Source organism: Bos indicus x Bos taurus, chromosome X (assembly GCF_003369695.1).
Source record: "Bos indicus x Bos taurus breed Angus x Brahman F1 hybrid chromosome X, Bos_hybrid_MaternalHap_v2.0, whole genome shotgun sequence".
NCBI lineage: Eukaryota > Metazoa > Chordata > Mammalia > Artiodactyla > Bovidae > Bos > Bos indicus x Bos taurus.
In genome coordinates, this window is record NC_040105.1 from 141,389,551 (window position 1) to 141,414,144 (window position 24,594).

Below are 24,594 nucleotides of genomic sequence, written 5' to 3' on the forward strand. Positions count from 1 at the left end.
GGAGCCCCGTGCTCCAACATGAGAAGGAAAAGGCTGGGATTTTATCCTCACATATGAGTGAGAGAAATCATTCTTGATCCTCTCTCCTAAGGGCCTTTCCCAGGTGGTGCTAGGGGTAAAGAACTCTCCCAGAGACACAAGAGACTGGGGTTCCATCCCTGGCTCAGGAAGATGCCCTGGAGGAACGCATGGCAACCCACTCCAATATTCTTGCCTGGAGAATCCCATGGACAGAGGAACCTGCTGGGCTACAGTCCATGGCGTCACAGAGAGTTGGACACGACTGAATCGACTTAGCACAGCAGCACGCCCTGTCCTTTCCTAGTTCCTTTTCTCCCTTTACCTTCCTGATGAGAGGCTATTTGGCAGAATGGGTGTGAAAGGTCAAGAGCATGGTCAAGTTTGGGGTCTGGGTGATGAATGGGGAGAACCACTGCCGATGACTTTTGAGGAGCCCTCTCTTACTAACCCTCAATACCTTAGTGAAGGCATGATGCATACAGAGAGGAACATGGAACCATATATTACCATATGTAAAGTAGATAGTCATTGGGAATTTGCTGTATGACTCAGGGAACTCAAACAGGGGCATTGTAACCACCTAGAGGGGTGGGATGGGGAGGGAAGTGGGAAGGAGATTCAAGAGGGAGGGGACATATGTACACCTATGGCTGATTCATGTTGATGTTGGGCAGAAACCAACAGAATCCTGTAAAACAATTATCCTTCAATGAAAAATAAATAAATACCTGAGTGGCCATCCAACCTGCAAGCAGCTGCAGCAGAAGCCTCAGAAGGAGTTTATGACTCCCTGTTTCCTAGGGTTTTCAGATGGAAAGTTTGAGTGCTGCTATGGCAACAGCTGAGCTATTTCAAATCCTGAAGATGATGCTGTGAAAGTGCTGCACTGAATGCACCCGCAAATTAGGAAAACTCAGCAGTGGCCACAGGACTGGAACAGGTCAGTTTTCATTCCAATCTCAAAGAAAGGCAATGCAAAAGAGTGTTCCAACTACCACTCAGTTGCACTCATCTCACATGCTAGCAATGTTATTTCTCAAAATTCCCCAAGTTAGGCTTCAACCGTATGTGAACTGAGAACCTCCAGATGTTCACGCTGGATTTAGAAAAGGCAGAGGAACTAGAGATCAAATTGCCGACATCCGTGGGATCATAGAAAAAGCAAGCGGATTCCAGACAAACATCTACTTCTGCTTTATTGACTATGCCAAAGCCTTTGACTGTGTGGATCACATCAAACTGTGGGAAATTCTTCGAGAGATGGGAATATCAGACCACCTTACCTGCTTCCTGAGACATCTGTAGGCAGATTAAGAAGCAACAGTTAGAACCAGACATGGAACAATAAACTGGTTCCAAATTGGGAAACGAGTAGATTGTCACCCTGTTTATTTCACTTATATGCAGAGTACATCCTGCGAAATGCCAGGCTGGATGAATCACAAGCTGGAATCAAGATTGCCAGGAGAAATATCAATAACCTCAAATATGCAGATGACCACCCCTATGGCTGAAAGTGAAGAGGAACTAAAGACCACTTGATGAAAGTCAAAGAGGAGAGTGAAAAAGCTGGCTTAAAACTCAACAATCAAAAAAGGAAGAGCATGCCATCACTTCATGGCACATAGATGGGGAAACAATGGAAACAGTAACAAACTTATCTTTTGGGGCTCCAAAACCACTGCAGATAGTAACTTCAGCCATGAAATTAAAAGACGCTTCCTCCTTGGAAGAAAAGCGCTGACCAACCTAGACAGCATATTAAAAAGCAGAGACATTACTTTGCTGCCAAAGACCTATCTAGTCAAAGCTCTGGTTTTTCCAGTAGTCATATGTGGATGTGACAGTTGGCCTGTGAAGAAAGCTGAGTACTGAAGAATTGATGCTTTTGAACTGTGATGTTGGAGAAGACTCTTGAGAATCCCTTGGACAGCAAAGAGGTCAAACCAGTCAATCTTAAAGGAAATCAGTCCTCAATATTCATTGGAAGGACTGATGCTGAAGCTGAAGCTCCAATACTTTGGCCACCCGATGGGAAGAATTGACTCATTGGAAAGACCCTGATGCTGGGAAAGATTGAAGGCAGGAGGAGAAGGGGACATCACCGACTTGATGGACATGAATTTGAGCAAGCCCCAGGAGTTCTTGATGGACAGGGAAGCCCGGTTACGGCAGTCCGTGAATTGCAACGAGTCCGACTCCACTGAGCAATTAAACAGAACTGATGGCAACAGCAATATCAATCAATGGGAAGTAAAACTCCTCTGCTTCAGTTCATTCAAGGAGGGGAAATTGGAGACAGCTGAGGGAAGGAGGGTGTCGTCAGTTACAGAAACTTACCTGACCTCAGTAACAGGAAGTCTCTAGAGTTGCCTTGGTCAGTTTCATCCCAGCAAGAGGTTGGTTTGCAGGGTTGTGCCACAAGGAATTACAATGATAAACGTCGCAGCTGGTATGTACTGTGTTCTTATGTGCCAGTCACTGGGTTTAGGTCTCAGTATTTATCTAGACGTTTACTTCTCAAAGCACATATTAGTACTTTCACATTAAACTGCAAAAAGAGAGAGAGAGAGAGAAAGAGAGAGAGACAGCATTTGCTTTTCCCAAGACAAACCCTGAACCATCTGTGCTTTTAGTTGGTTATTCCTAAATTCTGAGATCAGGGCCTCTGGCTGTGCTTCATGGTTAATTTTTTTCTTTTCTTCTTCTTCTTCTTTTTTTTTTTTGCCACACCCTGTGGCACTCAGGATCTTAGCTCCCCAACCAGGAATTGAACCCATGCCCCCTGCAGTGGAAGTGTAGAGTCTTAACCATTGGACCACCAGGGAAGTACTTTGATGGTTTCTTTTAAAAATATCTTTTATCAAACACACACGAGAGACAATATACTATAATGGTTTTCAGCAGAGTCAGGAGTAAGTTACAAAACGTTTCTTTTTGTCAATTTCCTTGCCTCCAAAATGGGGGAAAACGACAATGCCTACTGAATATGATTTTTGTGAGGATAATATCAGGTAATTCATTGAAAGATTGAGAATAGTATATGGTACATGCTAATCTTTCTCTATAAGCTTTAGATATTATTTCTGTTATTAATATTAGTAGGAAGAGGAGAATGACAAGGTCTTAATTGGTAAAATGAAAAGATTATGACTTCTGTCCAAACCCAGTTTTATTTTACTAATATTACTAGTCTATGAAATCTCCAAGGTTTGGAGCCCCTGCCCTTAACCATGGTGCTTGTATATGGAGTGGTTGGTTTCTCCTGTTAAGACAATGCCTCCGTCCCAACAAAGAAAGGGAAGTGCTTGGCTAAGTGCCATCTCTGAGCTCACTGCCTGGAGGCCAGCATGCAAACCCGGGACCCACACAGAGACTATGCCGCTGAGCCGACCTGGAGAGGGAGAGGCATGTGGGTGGGGAGGAGGAAGTGTGAGAGACAGCTGGCTTCATAGGAAGAAGACCAACTCTGGACTCAGAATCAAATCAGAGCTCTGCAATGGACTGGCTCTGTGACTTTGAACAGATTGGTTCAGCTTTCTGAACCTCATCCGTACAATGGGATCTTAATTGTAGTTAGTTCATAGAGCTGAAAAGGAGATGAAGAGATTCACGTGGAGCACTCAGAAGAAAACCTGGCAAGCTGTAGGTGTTCAATAAACATTTGCTACCACGAAGATGATGAAGACACTAATACAGCAGACAGAACAAAGAAGTAGAGGGATAAAAAGAGCCCACTGCTTCCCAGAAGCGGGGAGAATTTTCTCAGTGCCACAAGGACCGATGTGTCTTGAGCTCTCCCTCACTAGGGTCAATGCCAGGCAGCCAAGAAAGAAGGAGGATTTGCATGGCCCCTCACTGATGAGCACACGCACTCCAGAGCTATGAATACTGCTGATGCTGGAGACTGGCCTCAGTTCTGCTCACTTGCCTGAATCCCACATAACCCATCAGATCAACTGCTATGAACCTCTGGTGCCACAGCAGGCCCCAAACCAGAATTTTCCCCTCTTCCTGGCCACGGAATTAAAAAAAAGTTACTGAAGAAGTGGCAAAAGTTGGGCCTTCCCTGGTAGCTCAGTTGGTAATAGAAATCCACCTGCAGTGCAGAAGACCCAAGACCAATTTCTAGATCAGGAAGATAACCTGGAGAAGGGATAGGCTGCCCATACCAATATTCATGGGCTTCCCTGGTTGCTCAGATGGTAAAGAATCCATCTGCAATGTGGGAGGCTGGGTTTGATCCCTGGTTGGGAAGATCCCCTGGGGGAGGGCATGGCAACCCACTCCAGTATTCTAGCCTGGAGGATCCCCATGGACATAGGAGCCTGGGGGGCTCGGAAAGGGCCGGACTGAGCAACTCAGCACAGCACAGACCAACGGAAAGAATAACATACAAATGGTATTCAGGTGCCCTCTTCTGGACAATCTGGGCAAGGGCTTTCCCAAAGACATCTCTGGGTCTACTCACTCAATCCCAGGGCCTCAAGGGAGATTCATGGGCTATCCCCGCTAAGGAACTCTAATCTGGGGTCAGGAAGCAGATTATGAGGAACCTGGCAGAGTCCCACTAGAGTCTGCATGGTGATGGCCCTGGATTTCACCTTTGTTGGTGAATCTGGAGGTGAACCAGGGAGCCCCAGTGTCTTAGTCAGCTCAGGACAGTTACTGGCCTCTTATTGGCCGTTGGTGGATACTGTGCACATGATTCACGACTGTGAAGTAATCTTTTAAAAAATAGTTACTTATTTATTTATTTATTTGGCTATGTCAGGTCTTAGTTGCGGCATGTGGGATAATTCATAAAGGCACACGGGCTCTGTAGTTGTGGCCACATGTGCTAAGTAGCTCCGAGCCATGCAGGATCTTAGTTACCTGACCAGAGATCAAACCTGCATCCCCTGCATTGGAAAGTGGATTCTTAACCACCGGACCACCAGAGAAGACCGTAAGTAATCTTAAGACCATAGATTTTCTTTGTCCTTACTGATTCTTGTTTTTCATTAAATGATACAGAGCATGTAAAATACACAGGACATGCTTAGTAGAGTTATGTAACATACTTAATTTTTTTAAGAGAATTGAAATTGAGTTCTTTTCCCCCAAAATCGAACAGACAATGCCCTTGTCAACAACGTTTATTAAGTATAGATAAATAGGCTCACCCATACATCATCTTTCATCTGCTAATTACTTGCTTAAAGCCTCTGCGACTCAGTTCCCTCAAATATAAAATGGGAATGTTGATAACACTTTACTTGTTGATTTTCTTTTTGATTAAATGAAGAGAACCGTGCAAAACAACCAGGACATTGCTGAGAAGATCTAAGCAACTCAAATTTTTTTTTTAATACAGACAATTGAAATTGGGATTTTCCTCCAACAATCTAGCCAGACAATACCCTTTCCCACACAGTTTACTAAATAGATAAACACGCTCAACAAAAAGCACGTATTTCCCTAACTAGTAACGACAGTAATGTCTCTGTGTCTCAATTTCCTCCTCTATAAAATGGGAATGCTGATAACACCTTCCTCGTGCATTTTCTTTCTACTTAAATTAAGGCGAGCATGTAAAACCCTGAGGACATGCTTAGTAGAGTAACATACTTCATTTGGGTTTTTTTGTTTAATAGAATAGAAATCAAGTTTTTCCCCCAAACATTCTAGATAGACAATGCCCTTTCCCACAAAGTTTACTAAATATAGATAAATACGGTTAGCAAAAGCATCTCTCTCACTTACTAGCAATTTCATTAATCCCTGAAGTATAAGCTTCATTAAGCTTCCTGAAGTATAAATTGGAATATTGACAACAATTTCCTCGTAGATTTTGTTTTCAATTAAATGAAGCAGACCATCGAAAACACCGACGACATTGCTTAGCAGTCTAAGTAACACACTTAACGTTGTTGTTGTTGTTGTTTTTTTCCATTCAGAAGAATGGGCTGAAATCGAGATTTCCCCCCAATATTCTGGACCGACAATGCACTTTCCCACAAAGTTTCCTAAATATAGATCTGTACACTCACCAAAAAGCATCTTTTTCACTTTCTAGTTACTTCATTAATACCTCTGGGCCTCAGTTTCCTCATCTATAAAATGGCAACATTTATTACACCTTCTGTGTAGTTTTTCTTTGAATTAAATGCAGGCAAGCAGGTAAAAGAAGACAGACTTTGCTTGGTAGATCTAAGTATCATACCTAGTTTTTTTTTTTTTTTTTTTTCTAATAGATGGAGTTGACATTGAGGTTTTTTCACCAACAATCTATGGACAGTGCCATTTCTGCAAATTTTACTGTGTCCATAAATACGCTCACCATAAAGCATCTCGTTCACTTAATAGTCACTTCCTTAATGCCTCTGTGCCTCAGTTTACTCATCTACAAAATGGGAGTGCTCTTTGTTTTTAATTAAATGAAACAGAGCATATGACACATCCAGGATGTTACTTAGTAGATCTAAGTGAAATACTTCATTTCTTTTTTTTAGAAGAGAGAGTTGAAATTGAGTTTTTTCCTCCAACAATCTAGATAGACAGTGCCTTTTCCCACAATGTTTATTGTGTCGGGAGCCAACACAGGAAATCCCACCCATGACAAGGTCACGCGGAGGAGACCTGACAGGCAAGGCGGATCAGGACTCGAGGGACTCCCTGGACCTGCTCGAGCATCGACCCCGAAACCAAAGTCTGTCTGTCTACCGTTTACTATATTATGCTTTTCACCAACTCTTCTGACATTAACAGGGTGCTAACTCCGACCACCTTTCTCTGAAGAAAATCAACTTAAGGATCTAGTTGATAAGTGTCCTGGTCTTAAAAGGAGTATTTTAACTTTAACCCCTCTGTTAGTATTTTAGTTTGCTTGGCAGGTTTATCCACACTCTTGTAAGTAACACACATGATTGTTCACAACACCCCAAGCATAACCTTCGAGCGCTAAAAAAGCTTTATTAAACAATACAGCAATGTTGAGGCAATGTTTGTTACTGAGTTTCCTGGTCTTTACCCAATGTGCGCCTGGGAGTGCATTAGCTAGTATAGTTGGTATGCAAGAAAAACAAGCAGTAGCCTTGGAATGAACAACATAAGACCCTTGAGTTAATATGTTCTTTCTTTGTTGTAACACACTGCACCTTTGCTCCATAAGAATGTAGCTCTGTTTCCTGAGGGGGACTGCAGACCGGAAAGATAAAGGGAAAGCAGGTTTTCTGGTTGACAAACCTTTATCAAGAAAGAGTCACAAAATGTTAATAGGCCTCTGGGCCAAAAGATAATGTACATAACACAAAGACCCTTGTAAATGAAAAGGTATGCAGAAAACATCCTGGTGCCAATGAAGGTCAAACTGCTCTAATGTTGAGCTGACTCTACATGACTTTGTATCTTTCATGTCTGGAAATGTGTGACTCAGGGCATAAAAGCTCCCTTTAAAAATAAAGCTGCAGACCTGGCTTCATCAGAGCTTGGCCTCCCCGTGTCATTCTTTCTCTCTTTCTTTCTCTCTCTTTCTCTCTCTTTCTCTCTCTATCTCTTTTTTTCAGGCTGATTCCCTGGAGCACAGAGGCTCTCTGAGTTCACTTTTCTGCCCAGGCTTCTAAGACCCAATCGAAAAGGTGCTCTGCGTCTTCACTCCAGAGCAAAGGTGCTCTGAATCTTTGCCCCATATTGGGCGCCAAAGAATATCAGCCTCTTTCTCTCTCCTTTTACTTTCATCTCTCTCGCCGACGCCGTTCATCCTGAGGGTATCCCTAGATCCTGATGGGGCTGGACCCCGGTATTACTGAGTGTAGATAAATACACTCTCAAAGACATCATCCGTTTTACTTCTTGTAACTGACTTACTGCCTCTGTGCCTCAGTTTCCTCATCTGTAAAATGGGAATATTGACAACTCCTTCCTCATAGATTTTCTTTTTAATTAAATGAAGCTTAACATGTAAAATAGCCTCCATTGCTTAGGAGATCTAACTAACACACAATATATTGGTTGTTTTTTTTTTTTTTTTTTTCTTTTAACAGTGTTAAAAACTTTATTTCTACCCCACAGCCTTGTAGATTTTCTTTTATCTTATGGATTCTTATTTTTCATTAAATGAAAAAACAGAGCATGTAAAATACATAGGACATGCTGAGTAGAGTTAAGTAACATACTCAATTTTTTTATGAGAATTGAAATTGAGTTTTTTTCCCAAATATCTAACGAAATGCCCTTATCAACAAAGTTTATTAAGTATAGATAAATAGGCTCACTGATACATCATCTTTCACCTACTCATTACTTTCTTAAAGCCTCTGCGCCTAAGTTTCCTCATATATAAAATGGGAATGTTGATAACACTTTACTCATCGATTTTCTTTTTGATTAAATGAACACGAGAGTGCAAAACAACCATCACATTGCTTAGAAGATCTAAGCAACTCACTTAATTTTTTTTTTAGTACAGAGAATTGAAATTGCGTTTTTTCCCCCAACAATCTAGCCAGACAATGTCCTTTCCCACACAGTTTATTAAATACATAAACACGCTCAACAAAAAGCATGTATTTCCCTAACTAGTAATGACAGTAATGTCTCTCTCAGTTTCCTCATCTATAAAATGGGAATGTTGATAACACCTTCCTCGTGCATTTTCTTTGTAAATAAAGCTTCAAATCTAAATAAATAAATTGAAATTAAAAAAATAAATGAAGCAGAGCATGTAAAACACTGAGGACATGCTTAGTAGAGATAAGTAACATACTTAATTTGGGTTTTTTTTTTTAATAGAATTAAAATCAAGTTTTCCCCCTAAACATTCTAGATAGATGAGGCCTTACCCACAAAGTTTACTAAATATAGATAAATATGGTTAGCAAAAGTATCTCTCTCACTTACTAACAATTTCATTAATGCCTCAGCTTCCTGAAGTATAAATGGGAATACTGACAACAATTTCCTTGTAGATTTTGTTTTCAATTGAATGAAGCAGACTGTCTAAAACACCGAGGACATTGCTTAGCAGTCTAAGTAACATGCTTAATTTTGTTTTTTCTTTCAGAAGAATGAGTTGAAATCTAGATTTTTCCCCAATAATCTGGACTGACAATGCACTTTCCCACAAAGTTTCCTAAGTATAGATCTGTACACTCCCAAAAAGCATCTCTTTCACTTTCTAGTAACTTCATGAATACCCCTGGGCCTCAGTTTCCTCATCTATAAAACGGGAACGTTGATTCCACCTTCTGTGTAGTTTTTCTTTTGAATTAAATGCAGGCAAGCAGCTAAAAGAAGACAGACTTTGCTTGGTAGATCTAAGTATCATACCTAATTTTGTTTTTTTCCTAATAGATTGAGTTGACATTGAGCTTTTTTCACCAACAACCTACAGATAGTGCCATTTCTGCAAATTTTACTGTGTCCATAAGTACACTTACCATAAAGCATCTCTTTCACTTATCAGTCACTTCCTTAATGCCACTGTGCCTCAGTTTACTCATCTATAAAACTGGTCTGCTCTGTTTTTTTTTTTTTTTTTAATTAAATGAAACAGACCACATGACACATCCAGGATGTTATTTAGTAGATCTAAGAAAAAGATTTCATTTCTTTTTTTAGAAGAGAGAGTGGAAATAGCAATTTTGTCTCCAACAATATAGATAGACAGTGCCCTTTTCCACAAACTTTATTGAGTGTAGATAAATACACTATCAAAGACATCATCCATTTCACTTCTTGTAACATCATTACTGCCTCTGTGCCTCAGTTTCCTCATCTGTAAAATGGGAGTATTGACAACACAACACCTTCCTCGTAGATTTTCTTTTGAATTAAATGAAGCTTAATGTCTAAAACACCCACCATTGCTTAGGAGATCTAACTAACATACATAATATTGGTTTTTTTTCTTTTAAGAGTGTTAAAATCTTTATTTTTACCCCACAGCCTTGTAGATTTTCGTTTACCTTACTGATTCTTGTTTTTCATTAAATGAAACAGAGCATGTAAAATACACAGGGCATGCTTAGTAGAGTTAAGTAACATACTCAATTTTTTAAAAGAGAATTGAAATTTAGTTTTTTCCCCCAAAAATCTAACAGACAATGCCCTTGTCAACAAAGTTTATTAAGTATAGATAAATAGGCTCACCGATACATCATCTTTCACCTACTAATTACTTTCTTAAAGCCTCTGCACCTCAGTTTCCTCATATATAAAATGGGAATGCTGATAACACTTTACTTGTAGATTTTCTTTTTGATTAAATGAAGAGAAGCATGCAAAACAACCAGGACATTGTTTAGAAGATCTAAGCAACTCACTTAATTTTTTTTTTAATACAGAGAATTGAAATTGGGTTTTTTCCCCAACATTCTAGCCAGACAATGCCCTTTCCCACACAGTTTACTAAATAGATAAACACGCTCAACAAAAAGCATGTATTTCCCTAACTAGTAACGACAGTATTATCTATGTGTCTCAGTTTCCTCATCTATAAAATGGGAATGTTAATAACAGCTTCCTCGTGCATTTTTTTGGTAAAGCAATTAGCCTCAAATCAAATAAATAAATTTAAATTAAAAAAATAAATGAAGCAGAGCGTGTAAAACACTGAGGACATGCTTAGTAGAGTTAAGTAACATACTTAATTGGTTTTTTTTAATAGAATTGAAATCAAGTTTTTCCCCTAAACATTCTAGATAGATGAGGCCTTACCCATAAAGTTTATTAACTATAGATAAATACGGTTAGCAAAAGCATCTCTCTTACTTACTAACAATTTCATTAATGCCTCAGCTTCCTGAAGTATAAATGGGAATATTGATAACAATTTCCTCATAGATTTTGTTTTCAATTAAATGAAGCGGACCTTCTAAACACCGAGGACATTGCTTAGCAGTCGAAGTAACACACTTAATTTTGTTTGTTTGTTTTTTGGGGGGGAAGAATGAGTTGAAATCTAGATTTTTCCCCAATGATCTGGACCGACAATGCACCTTCCCACAAAGTTTCCTAAGTATAGACTGTACACTCACCAAAAAGCATCTCTTTCACTTTCTAGTTACTTCATTAATACCTCTGGGCCTCAGTTTCCTCATCTATAAAATGGGAACGTTGATTACACCTTCTGTGTAGTTTTTCTTTTGAATTAAATGCAGGCAAACAGGTAAAACAAGACAGACTTTGCTTGATAGATCTAAGTATCACACATAATTTTGTTTTTTTCCTAATAGATGGAGTTGACATTGAGCTTTTTTCATCAACAATGTACAGGCAGTGCCATTTCTGCAAATTTTACTCTGTTCATAAATACGCTCACCATAAAGCATCTCTTTCACTTATTAGTCACTTCCTTAATCCCTCTGTGACTCAGTTTACTCATCTACACAATGGGAGTGCTCTTTTTCTTTTTAATTAAATGAAACAGAGCATATGACACATCCAGGATGTTACTTAGTAGATCTAAGTAAAATACTTCATTTCTTTTTTAGAAGAGAGAGTTGAAATTGAGTTTTTTTTCTCCAACAACCTAGATAGACAATGCCCTTTTCCACAAAGTTTATTGAGTGTAGATAAATACAGTCTCAAAGACATCATCCGTTTCACTTCTTGTAACTGCATTACTGCCTCTGTGCCTCAGTTTCCTCATCTGTAAAATGGGAATATTGACAACACGTTCCTCTTACATTTTCTTTTGAATTAAATGAAGCTTAACGTGTAAAATGCCCACCATTGTTAGGAGATCTAACTAACATATATAATATTATTTTTTTCTTTTTTTTTATTTTTTATTTTTAATTTTATTTTTAAACTTTACAGTATTGTATTGGTTCTGCCATATATCGAAATGAATCTGCCACAGGCATACACGTGTTCCCCATCTCTGAACCCTCCTCCCTCCTCCCTCCCCATACCATCCCTCTGGGTCGTCCCAGTGCACCAGCCCCAAGCATCCTGTATCATGCATCGAACCTGGACTGGCGACTCATTTCATATATGATATTATACATATTTCAATGCCATTCTCCCAAATCATCTCACCCTCACCCTCTCCCACAGAGTCCAAAAGACTGTTCTATACATCAGTGTCTCTTTTGCTGTCTCGTACACAGGGTTATCATTACCATCTTTCTAAATTCCATATATATGCGTTAGTATACTGTATTGGTGTTTTTCTTTCTGGCTTACTTCACTCTGTATAATAGGTTCCAGTTTCATCCACCTCATTAGAACTGATTCAAATGTATTCTTTTTAATGGCTGAGTAATACTCCATTGTGTATATGTACCACAGCTTTCTTATCCATTCATCTGCTGATGGACATCTAGGTTGCTTCCATGTCCTGGCTATTATAAACAGTGCTGTGATGAACATTGGGGTACACGTGTCTCTTTCCCTTCTGGTTTCCTCAGTGTGTATGCCCAGCAGTGGGATTGCTGGATCATAAGGCAGTTCTATTTCCAGTTTTTTAAGGAATCTCCACACTGTTCTCCATAGTGGCTGTACTAGTTTGCATTCCCACCAACAGTGTAAGAGGGTTCCCTTTTCTCCACACCCTCTCCAGCATTTATTGCTTGTAGACTTTTGGATCGCAGCCATTCTGACTGGCGTGAAATGGTACCTCATAGTGGTTTTGATTTGCATTTCTCTGATAATGAGTGATGTTGAGCACCTTTTCATGTGTTTGTTAGCCATCTGTATGTCTTCTTTGGAGAAATGTCTATTTAGTTCTTTGGCCCATTTCTTGATTGGGTCATTTATTTTTCTGGAGTTGAGCTGTAGGAGTTGCTTGTATATTTTTGAGATTAGTTGTTTGTCAGTTGCTTCATTTGCTATTATTTTCTCCCATTCTGAAGGCCGTCTTTTCACCTTGCTTATAGTTTCCTTTGTTGTGCAGAAGCTTTTAAGTTTAAATAGGTCCCATTTGTTTATTTTTGCTTTTATTTCCAATATCCTGGGAGGTGGGTCATAGAGGATCCTGCTGTGATGTATGTCGGAGAGTGTTTTGCCTATGTTCTCCTCTAGGAGTTTTATAGTTTCTGGTCTTACGTTTAGATCTTTAATCTATTTTGAGTTTATTTTTGTGTATGGTGTTAGAAAGTGGTCTAGTTTCATTCTTTTACAAGTGGTTGACCAGTTTTCCCAGCACCACTTGTTAAAAAGATTGTCTTTAATCCATTGTATATTCTTGCCTCCTTTGTCAAAGATAAGGTGTCCATATGTGCGTGGATTTATCTCTGGGCTTTCTATTTTGTTCCATTGATCTATATTTCTGTCTTTGTGCCCATAGCATACTGTCTTGATGGCTGTGGCTTTGTAGTAGAGCCTGAAGTCAGGCAGGTTGATTCCTTCAGTTCCAGTCTTCTTTCTCAAGAAAGTTTTGGCTATTCGAAGTTTTTTGTATTTCCATACAAATTGTGAAATTATTTGTTCTAGCTCTGTGAAGAATACCATTTGTGGCTTGATAGGGATTGCATTGAATCTATAAATTGCTTTGGGTAGTGTACTCACTTTCACTATATGGATTCTTCCAATCCATCAACATGGTATATTTCTCCATCTATTAGTGTCCTCTTTGATTTCTTTCACCAGTGTTTTATCGTTTTCTATATATAGGTCTTTAGTTTCTTTAGGTAGATATATTCCTAAGTATTTTATTCTTTTCGTTGCAATGGTGAATGGAATTGTTTCCTTAATTTCTCTTTCTGTTTTCTCATTATTAGTGTATAGGAATGCAAGGGATTTCTGTGTGTTGATTTTATATCCTGCAACTTTACTATAGTCATTGATTAGTTCTAGTAATTTTCTGGTGGAGTCTTTAGGGTTTTCTATGTAGAGGATCATGTCGTCTGCAAACAGTGAGAGTTTTACTTCTTCTTTTCCAATTTGGATTCCTTTTATTTCTTTTTCTGCTCTGATTGCTGTGGCCACAACTTCCAAAACTATGTTGAATAGTAATGGTGAAAGTGGGCACCCTTGTCTTGTTCCTGACTTTAGAGGAAATGCTTTCAATTTTTCACCATTGAGGATAATGTTTGCTGTGGGTTTGTCATATATAGCTTTTATTATGTTGAGGTATGTTCCTTCTATTCCTGCTTTCTGGAGAGTTTTTATCATAAATGGATGTTGAATTTTGTCAAAGGCTTTCTCTCCATCTATTGAGATAATCATATGGTTTTTATTTTTCAATTTGTTAATGTGGTGTATTACATTGATTGATTTGCGAATATTGAAGAATCCTTGCATCCCTGGGATAAAGCCCACTTGGTCATGGTGTATGATCTTTTTAATGTGTTGTTGGATTCTGATTGCTAGAATTTTGTTAAGGATTTTTGCATCTATGTTCGTCAGTGATATTGGCCTGTAGTTTTCTTTTTTTGTGGCATCTTTGTCAGGTTTTGGTGTTAGGGTGATGGTGGCCTCATAGAATGAGTTTGGAAGTTTACCTTCCTCTGCAATTTTCTGGAAGAGTTTGAGCAGGATAGGTGTTAGCTCTTCTCTAAATTTTTGGTAGAATTCAGCTGTGAAGCCATCTGGACCTGGGCTTTTGTTTGCTGGAAGATTTTTGATTACAGTTTCAATTTCTGTGTTTGTGATGGGTCTGTTAAGATTTTCTATTTCTTCCTGGTTCAGTTTTGGAAAGTTGTACTTTTCTAAGAATTTGTCCATTTCTTCCCCGTTGTCCATTTTATTGGCATATAATGGCTGATAGTAGTCTCTTATGATCCTTTGTATTTCTGTGTTGTCTGTTGTGATCTCTCCATTTTCATTTCTAATTTTATTGATTTGATTTTTCTCCCTTTGTTTCTTGATGAGTCTGGCTAATGGTTTGTCAGTTTTATTTATCCTTTCAAAGAACCAGTTTTTGGCTTTGTTGATTTTTGCTATGGTCTCCTTTGTTTCTTTTCCATTTATTTCTGCCCTAATTTTTAATATTTCTTTCCTTCTACTAACCCTGGGGTTTTTCATTTCTTCCTTTTCTAGTTGCTTTAGGTGTAGAGTTAGGTTATTTATTTGACTTTTTTCTTCTTTCTTGAGGTATGCCTGTATTGCTATGAACTTTCCTCTTAGGACTGCTTTTACCGTGTCCCACAGGTTTTGGGTTGTTGTGTTTTCATTTTCATTCGTTTCTATGCAAATTTTGATTTCTTTTTTGATTTCTTCTGTGATTTGTTGGTTATTCAGCAGCGTGTTGTTCAGCCTCCATATGTTGGAATTTTTAATAGTTTTCCTCCTGTAATTGAGATCTAATCTTACTGCCTTGTGGTCAGAAAAGATGCTTGGAATGATTTCAATTTTTGTGAATTTGCCAAGGCTAGCTTTATGGCCCAGGATGTGCTCTATCCTGGAGAAGGTTCCGTGTGCACTTGAGAAAAAGGTGAAATTCATTGTTTTGGGGTGAAATGTCCTATAGATATCAATTAGGTCTAACTGGTCTGTTGTATCGTTTAAAGTTTGTGTTTCCTTGTTAATTTTCTGTTTAGTTGATCTATCCATAGGTGTGAGTGGGGTATTAAAGATTCCCACTATTATTGTGTTATTGTTAATTTCTCCTTTCATACTTGTTAGCATTTGTCTTACATATCGCGGTGCTCCCGTGTTGGGTGCATATATATTTATAATTGTTATATCTTCTTCTTGGATTGATCCTTTGATCATTATGTAGTGACCGTCTTTGTCTCTTTTCACAGCCTTTGTTTTAAAGCCTATTTTATCTGATATGAGTATTGCTCCTCCTGCTTTCTTTTGGTCCCTATTTGCATGGAAAATCTTTTTCCAGCCCTTCACTTTCAGTCTGTATGTGTCCCCTGTTTTGAGGTGGGTCTCTTGTAGACAACATATGTAGGGGTCTTGTTTTTGTATCCATTCAGCCAGTCTTTGTCTTTTGGTTGGGGCATTCAACCCATTTACGTTTAAGGTAATTATTGATAAGTATGGTCCCGTTGCCATTTACTTTATTGTTTTGGGTTCGAATTTATACACCATTTTTGTGTTTCCTGTCTAGACAATATCCTTTAGTATTTGTTGGAGAGCTGGTTTGGTGGTGCTGAATTCTCTCAGCTTTTGCTTGTCTGTAAAGCTTTTGATTTCTCCTTCATATTTGAATGAGATCCTTGCTGGGTACAATAATCTGGGCTGTAGGTTATTTTCTTTCATCACTTTAAGTATGTCTTGCCATTCCCTCCTGGCTTGGAGAGTTTCTATTGAAAGATCAGCTGTTATCCTTATGGGAATTCCCTTGTGTGTTATTTGTTGTTTTTCCCTTGCTGCTTTTAATATTTGTTCTTTGTGTTTGATCTTTGTTAATTTGATCAATATGTGTCTTGGGGTGTTTCGCCTTGGGTTTATCCTGTTTGGGACTCTCTGGGTTTCTTGGACTTGAGTGATTATTTCCTTCCCCATTTTAGGGAAGTTTTCAACTATTATCTCCTCAAGTATTTTCTCATGGTCTTTCTTTTTGTCTTCTTCTTCTGGAACCCCTATGATTCGAATGTTGGAGCGTTTAACACTGTCCCGGAGGTCTCTGAGATTGTCCTCATTTCTTTTAATTCGTTTTTCTTTTTTCCTCTCTGATTCATGTATTTCTACCATTCTATCTTCTAATTCACTAATCCTATCTTCTGCCTCTGTTATTCTACTATTTGTTGCCTCCAGAGTGTTTTTGATCTCATTTATTGCATTATTCATTATATATTGACTCTTTTTTATTTCTTCTAGGTCCTTGTTAAACCTTTCTTGCATCTTCTCAATCCTTGTCTCCAGGCTATTTATCTGTGATTCCATTTTGATTTCAAGATTTTGGATCAATTTCACTATCATTATTCAGAATTCTTTGTCAGGTAGATTCCCTATCTCTTCGTCTTTTGTTTGGTTTGGTGGGCATTTATCCTGTTCCTTTACCTGCTGGGTATTCCTCTGTCTCTTCATCTTGTTTAAATTGCTGAGTTTGGGGTGTCCTTTCTGTATTCTGGCAGTTTGTGGAGTTCTCTTTATTGTGACGTTTCCTCACTGTGTGTGGGTTTGTACAGGTGGCTTCTCAAGGTTTCTTGGTTAGGGAAGCTTGTGCTGGTGTTCTGGTGGGTGGAGCTGGATTTCTTCTCTCTCCTTTCGAAGACGATGGGCTGCTTTTCTGGGTGCCTGATGTCCTCTGCCGGCATTCAGAAGTTGTTTTGTGGAATTTTCTCAGCGTTTAAATGTTCTTTGGATGAATTTGTGGGGGAGAAAGTGTTCTCCCCGTCCTATCCCTCCGATATCTTAGCCTCCAGTTTCTTAAACACACAGATGAGCTCTTCGTCTTCCCTGAGCTCCAGTCCTCTTCATAGGTAGCCTGTAGTCTGGCTCCAGTAGCTGCTAAAAGTTCTCTTCTGGCAGGCCTACCCCACTGTCCACAATCAGCTCTTAGTTTTGTTGAAATTCTGGGTACTCTCAGAGTAGAGTCAGTCCCTGTCACAACCTCAGCCCCTTTGAACCCTCACCCACTGGGAAAGTGCCACCTCCCCCACCAGAGGCACATTTACCCACAAAACAAGAACTCTGATCTCATCTTTCAGTTATTCAGGGCTCTACCATGCCCGGAGAATATTTATATACATAGTGCAGGAAGGCAGAGTGGATCTTATCCCCATTTCACAGATGAGGAACATTACCTCAAAAAGATCATGCGCACTAGTGCGGTCACATCAGTTCATTTAATGCTGAACTAATTCTAAGCCAAGTAGTACATAGCCATTGCCCCAAGACTCCTAGGTCTATTGTCTTCTTTTCAATGTTGGGCATTATTTCCAATATTTTGCTGTTATGAATTATACTGCAGTGTACATTGTGATATATACATCTTTGTATGCCTCCCTGATGGTTTCCTTCATGACATTAATTTATAAACATTGTCAAATTACTCTCTGAAAAGGTTGTATCAGTTTTCACTCTGACTGGAATGCTCATTTTCCTGAATCCTAATCAGTAATGGTTATTTTAAGAAAATATTGCCATATGATTTCTCATTATTATTTTACTTTGCCTTTATTTCATCATCCGGGAGGTAGAACATCTCTTCGTAGATTTATAGGCCCTTATTCTTTTTCTTTGTAAGTTGTCTATTAAGATCATTTGCCTATTTTTTCCCTGTTAGTGTGTTCCTCATTTTCTTACTGATTTTACAAGAGCCCTTCATGTATTAAGGATATTAACTTATTGTTTTTAACACTTTATCATGTATTGTATTGCTGTGGACTTATTTTTTTAATTTGATGTGTTATCCTACATTGCCATTATTATTATTTCTTGATGCTCAAACTGTCCCAGTTTGGTCTGTAGTTATCCTGTCAAGCCAGCTCCTGTATTCTTTTTTCTTTTACTTTTTATTTTGAAATACTTGAAATAATTTCTGGGTTAAAACGGGAAAGTTATGAAATAGAATGAAGAATACCTATATCCCCTTTACTCAGAGTCCCCATATGTTAGCATTGTATCACATTTGCTTTATTATTTCTCTTCACCTATATGCATATTATTTTTTTTTTCTGAACCATTTGGGGGTCAATTGCAGACATGATGCACATTTACCCCTAAATTCTTCAGTGTGTATTTCCCAAAATACCTGGACATTTAACTTCAGGATAGTGATCAAATTCAGGAAATCAACACTGTTATGCTGTTATCTAATCTATAGACTTTATTTGACTTCCAGTTGTCCTGATAATGTCCTTTATAGCAAAAGGAAAAAGAAAAATGGCTTTCTAGCCTTAATCTGTGATGTAAATTGCAGACGTTTTCTCCTAGTTTGTCATTTGACTTTGTTTATTGTGATTTTTTTTTTCTTTGCAAACTTATTATTTTTAAATTTTTATGTGTTCATTTATTCATGTGTTTAAATGATCTTATGGTAACATTGACTTTTTAGGGGATGTACAGTCCTATGAGATTTTTCTTTTTAATACTTGAATAGATTTGTGTAATCACCCTCACAATTAGGATGAAGGACAATTCCATCATCCCCCAAACTCCCTCATGCTGTCCCTGTATAGTCTGTCCTCTAATTGCTGGAGAAGGCAATGGCACCCCACTCCAGTACTCTTGCCCAGAGAATCCCATGGATGGAGGAGCCTGGTAGGCTGCAGTCCATGGGGTCGCTGAGAGCCAGACACGACTGAGCCACTTCACTTTCACGTTTCACTTTCATGCATTGGAGAAGGAAATGGCAACCCACTCCAGTGTTCTTGCCTGGAGAATCCCAGGGATGGCGGAGCCTGGTGGGCTGCCGTCTATGGGGTCGCTCAGAGTCGGACACGACTGAAGCACCTCAGCAGCAGCAGCAGCAGCAGTGGTCAAATTTATCAGTCTTTTATTGCTTCTGGATTTGAGTCATAATTAGAAAGTATTTCTTCCCACCCATTCACGTTCTCTTCTAATACTTGTATGGTTTCAATTTTATGCATTGAAATCTCTGATCCATTTAGAGTTATTCTGATGTGTAGTGTGAGATATGGACCCAATTTCATATTTTTTCAAATGGCTATCTAGTTGTCCCAACAGCATTTATTTAAAACTCCATATTTTCCCCCAGCAAATTGGAGTGTCACCCTTATACATAAGTATTAACTTGGGAGGTGATTTTGATATCTTTATAATGTTGAGTCATCTTATGCAAGAAAAAGAGGTGTCTTTATATTTATCGAAAACTGTGTCTGTGTCTTTCAGCAGTTTTTAAGAGTTTTCTCTGCATAGACCTTGTAGATTCCTTGTTGTTAGATTTATTTCTAAGTAGTTTATCTTTTTGCTGTTGCTGTTACCAATGGGGCTCCTCTTTCCTTATATCTTATGATTATTGTTTGTAAGAGGGTGGTTTATTTTTGTCGTCTTTATATCCTGTTATCCTACAGATTTGTTATATTGTTTGTTTTTAACATTGTTTATCATTGCTTCTCTTGGGTTTTCTATATATATCGTCATATATAATCTTCATACAGAGATAGCTTTACTTTTTCATTTTTAAATTAGTTTTTAAAATTAGAGTATAGTTGATTTACAGTGTTGTACTAGTTTCTGCTGTGCAGCAAAGTGTGTCAGTTATACATACACATATATTTACTCTTTTTTTATATCTGTTTTCTCCTGTCTAATTGCATGGGCCAATACCTACAATATTAAATAGTGTTAAATAGCTGAATACCATAGTTGAATCGTTTCTAGTGTTTTCTTTTAAGTAAGATGCTAGATCTGGGGCTGAGGTATAACATTTCCATCAGTTACTATTGTATTTTTATGACTGTAGTTTTAAGTTTATGAAGCTTTAACTTTTCTGGAATTAATTTTTATATAATGAGTAAGGCAGAATTTTTTCTATTTTTTTTTCATTAAATTATGTCTTTATTAACTTCCACCTACCTTCCTAAGATTTACTATCCCCCGCTCCCCTGTGGCTTGTGGGATCTTAGTTCCCTGACCAGGGTTTGAACCTGAACCCTGGCAGTGAAACACCAAGTCCTGACCACTGTGACTGCCAGGGAATTCCCCTTTCCTTTTTAACAATAAAATTCTTTAATGTCACAGATTTTCCTGAGTGTGGTTTTAGCCACATCCTGTAAGTTTTGGTGGGCTCAGACGGTAAAGGTAAAGGTAGCTCAGACGGTAAAGCATCTGCCTGCAATGCAGGAGACCTGGTTCCGGAAGATCCCCTGGAGAAGGAGATGGCAACCCACTCCAGTGTTCTTGTCTGGAGAATTCCATGGACAGAGGAGCCTGGCGGACTATAGTGCTTGGGGTCGCAAAGAGTCGGACAAGACTGAGCGACTTAACACACACAGACACTAAGTTTTGGTATATATTCCCATTTTTGTTGTTTTCTAAATAGTCTACCATGATTTCTTTATTTTATTTCACTTTCTCTTTCATCCAGTAGTTAGCCTGGAGAACAGGTTTCAAGTTCTAGTTAGGGCATTTTTTGTTTTGAAATTATTGTTCCCAGCTGTTTCACATTATGATTGGAGAACATGGTCTGTGCTGTTTTTGGAGATGATTGAGGTTTACTTTGAGATCTAGTCTACAGTCAGTTTTAATATGTGTTTCATGGATTCTTGAGAAGAAACTCTTTGTACAGTCGAATATATCTGTATATCTACTAGTCTGATGTTAATATTTTTAACAATGTAATTGTTATATTATTAAGTATATGTTTATTTGTAGTTATATAATTTTATATTAATTCCTCGGACTTATTTTTCTCAATTTTATGTGTTGTGAACTCAAAGTGGTGTGTTAAAATCTCTAATAACTTTCACTCTTAGTTGCTCTTTGTATTTTTAATTAAAATTTTGGATGTGTTAATTTATGTATAAAATTTCATGACTTATGTATTAGGACCTTTTTCTGTGTAAAAGAGCCCTCTTAGTCACATTTAAATGCTTCTTTTGGTTGGCCTTGAATTCATCTTTGATCTTAATACTACCACCCATTTTTAAAATTAGGTGTTCGTGATATATCTTTTTCTAACTTTTAATTTTTAACCTTTCTTTGTCATCTTGTTCTCAGTGTGTCTCCTGTGCAGATTATATTATTTGAATTTTGTTTTGTCATCCAATCTGCAAGTTTTTACATTTTAAATCAGTAGTGTCTCACTCTTTTATAAATTAAATAGATACAGGGAGATTGTTAACATTAATCTGGTACCGGACAAGAAGACTGGGAAATCCAAAGGATTCTGTTTCCTCTGCTATGAAGACCAGAGGAGCACAATTCTGGCTGTTGACAGTTTTAATGGGATCAAGGTGAGTATGCTTACTGAGCAGAACTTTTCCATTGTGTAGGGTTTCAGTTTCATTTCCCAGCTGATGACTGCAGGCTCGAGGGCAGTACTGGTCAGCTGGGTTGCAGAGGTGTGGGGACATACTGACTGGGAAATGACCCCAGGAAATAATTCCGCTGGCTCATGACCCTGTGAACACGCGTTTCTTTTCCCCACCACTTAGCAAGCTATGTCCTCAGGAGCATAGGTACCATGACCCCCCACTCCCCTTCATCTTGCACCCAACCAGGCATCTGTTTTTCACCTTTTCTTCCTCACACTCCACTCTCATTTCTGCTGTATTGGAGGGCAAAGAGACTAGCAAACACTGCTGTTTTATGCTGTCCTGTATCAGAGAATTTGGGGTTCTATCATGGTTTTGTGGCTGAGGACCTAGCCATGTATGTCTCTCATATGTCTCCATTGACTTAGCAGTACTGGGCCCTGAAAATTCTCTAGTTAAAATCTCATGACAAAGTCTATGAAAGTAACTCATTCTGAAGTTTTCTGTCCTCTATTCTCTCTCCTCCACCCTTGTAAGTGCGACGGTGAGTGATGACATGAGAGTGAGACATAAAAAGGGGACGGGGCAAGTCAGGGTTATCTATGCTCCACATGCTCCCAAAGCACTGCCATTGAATGAGCATTGTCACGGGTTGGAGGGGTGACTCTTGACTTGGAGACTTTGTCACTGATTGCACCAGCAGTGATAGGAAGTCACCATAAAAGGTGACTTTATTCCACCTTTTATGGTGGAATGGGATAGGTGAAAGTACTCAGGCTTAGGGGTAAGAGTAAAAACTTGCTCTTGAATGGAACAGTAAAAGCCAGACATTTCACATTTCTGATGGCATTGCGTATAGAATAAGTCTGTATCTGCCCGAATGTTTTTGTTTTAAGTGAAGGTTTAATTTTTTGTTGTTCACCTGGAGAGTTGGGATTCGCAGTGATAGTATCAGCATGAGCCAGTGGTTCCAGTATGGTGGGGGTGGAGCAAGCAGTGAGGGCTTAAGAGAAAAGAAAGTAGTCCTTTCTAGATTCCTTACCCCCTCCCAGCTATTGTTCTGCTTTGGCCTCATCCATTTGTGTTGAGAAAGCAGCTGTAGCATTGAGCTGAATTTTAGGAATTCCTTTTGGCTTCCAGGCTTCTTAACAGTGTGTTTCACCGTAAATTAATGTTACAGATGGAAGGTAATTCATGTTTGTGCATCTAAACTCTTGCAGTTTTCCATGCTGCTTATGCTTTGGGGCAGTACTTCCCAGGCTCTTTTCACTTCATGGCACACTTATAACATGGAGATATTTATATAGAACTCTGGGATAAACTGATGAGGCTCCCAGGATCTCCAGCTGCCCCAGGCTCTACCTGACTGCCCCCAGGGTTGAGCAAATGTGTAGGGATGTGTGCTGTGACACATCACGTGAGCAGGTCTGCTTTTGAGATTTTCTGAGAAACAGAATTAGCAAGAGGATAATGGGAATGGTTCAAACCATGGATTTCTGCAGCTGGGTTCAAATAGATAGAAGGCTGTGTTTGGTAGCAAATAGTTAGCTATCTGCTAAAGCAGTGCCTGTCTGTCCTAGATCAAAGGAAGAACTATCCGAGTGGATCATGTATCTAACTATCGACTTCCTGAGGACTCAGAAGAAATGGATGAGGTGACCAGAGAGCTGCAGGAGAGGGGCTGTGGGACTCATACTCCTCCGCCAAGTTCATCTGAGGGCTCTGAAGATGACAAACCCACCAAAAAACACAAAAAAGGTAAATGGTTAAGGCGTATGAGAAGATTCTGGGTAGGCTTAATGTTTGCTCTTCTTAGCCTTCACTGAGAGTTGGTAGTCAGTTCTCAAGTGTGAAGGGGGCAGGTGTGGGGAACCTTACTTTAACTGGGAAAGAAGAAGTATCAGCAGAAGACTAATGCTGTGGGCTAAATTCTGGCCACAAAAATGTGTACATTGAAGTCCTAACCCTCTGGTACCTAACGTGACTGTTTGGAGGTAGGGTCTTTAGAGAGAGACTTAAGAGCTGGAGTTGCCTTATACAGCAACCTGACATATTAAGGGTGACAGACATCCAGATTGGATTCTTGGAGGCACTTTTCTAGAAGTAGAGACCGTGAGTGTTTCATGCTGCTGCCAAGCATGCTTTTCTTTTGTATATCCTCCATCTTTTCCACCTTCTTTTTCTTACTGATTGTGCCCCTCTTTTCCTCCAGACAAAAAGGAAGAAAAGAAAAAAAAAGAAAGACAGAAGACTGGCCGGGAGGTACAGGCAGAGTAGCCAGCCTCCTCTTCATTGCCCAGAAGCAAGATGATAAAGGAAAAGGATGACCCTGGCTCTAAAAAGCACAGTGGCAAGCACTCAGAGAAGGCAGAGAAGGGTCAGAAGTCAGAGTCCAGGGAGGTGCGGAAGTCCCACCCCAGTTCCGCTGAGGTCAGGACGACCTGCCGTGGTAGAATGGAGGACCGAGAGAGGGAGCCAAGAAAGGAGAAGTCCAAGCACGAACACAAGTCATCAAGCAGAAGGGAAGAGAGAGAAGACCGGCACAGGGAGAGAGACAGGGGTCGAAGCTCAGACATACATTCCAGATGGCATGACAGGCGCTCTGAGGGGCGGCATGACAGGTGCTCTGAGGGGCGTAGTCACAGGAGTAGAAGTAGGCACCAAGATAAATCCCACCGGCATAAAAGGTCCCGGCACTCCCGGGACCCAGAGTCCTCTAATCCCAGGGAGCTCAGGCATCACTGATGCCGCAGCCTGTTCAGCTATTCAGCACGGTAGAATTAAAAATGAACTGTATTTTTCAAAT

General features: G+C 39.3%; 1 pseudogene; it reads left to right on the forward strand.

The window, feature by feature from the left end:
• The first annotated feature begins 2,997 nt into the window (after positions 1-2,997).
• On the forward strand, positions 2,998-24,594 carry LOC113888208 (annotated as a pseudogene).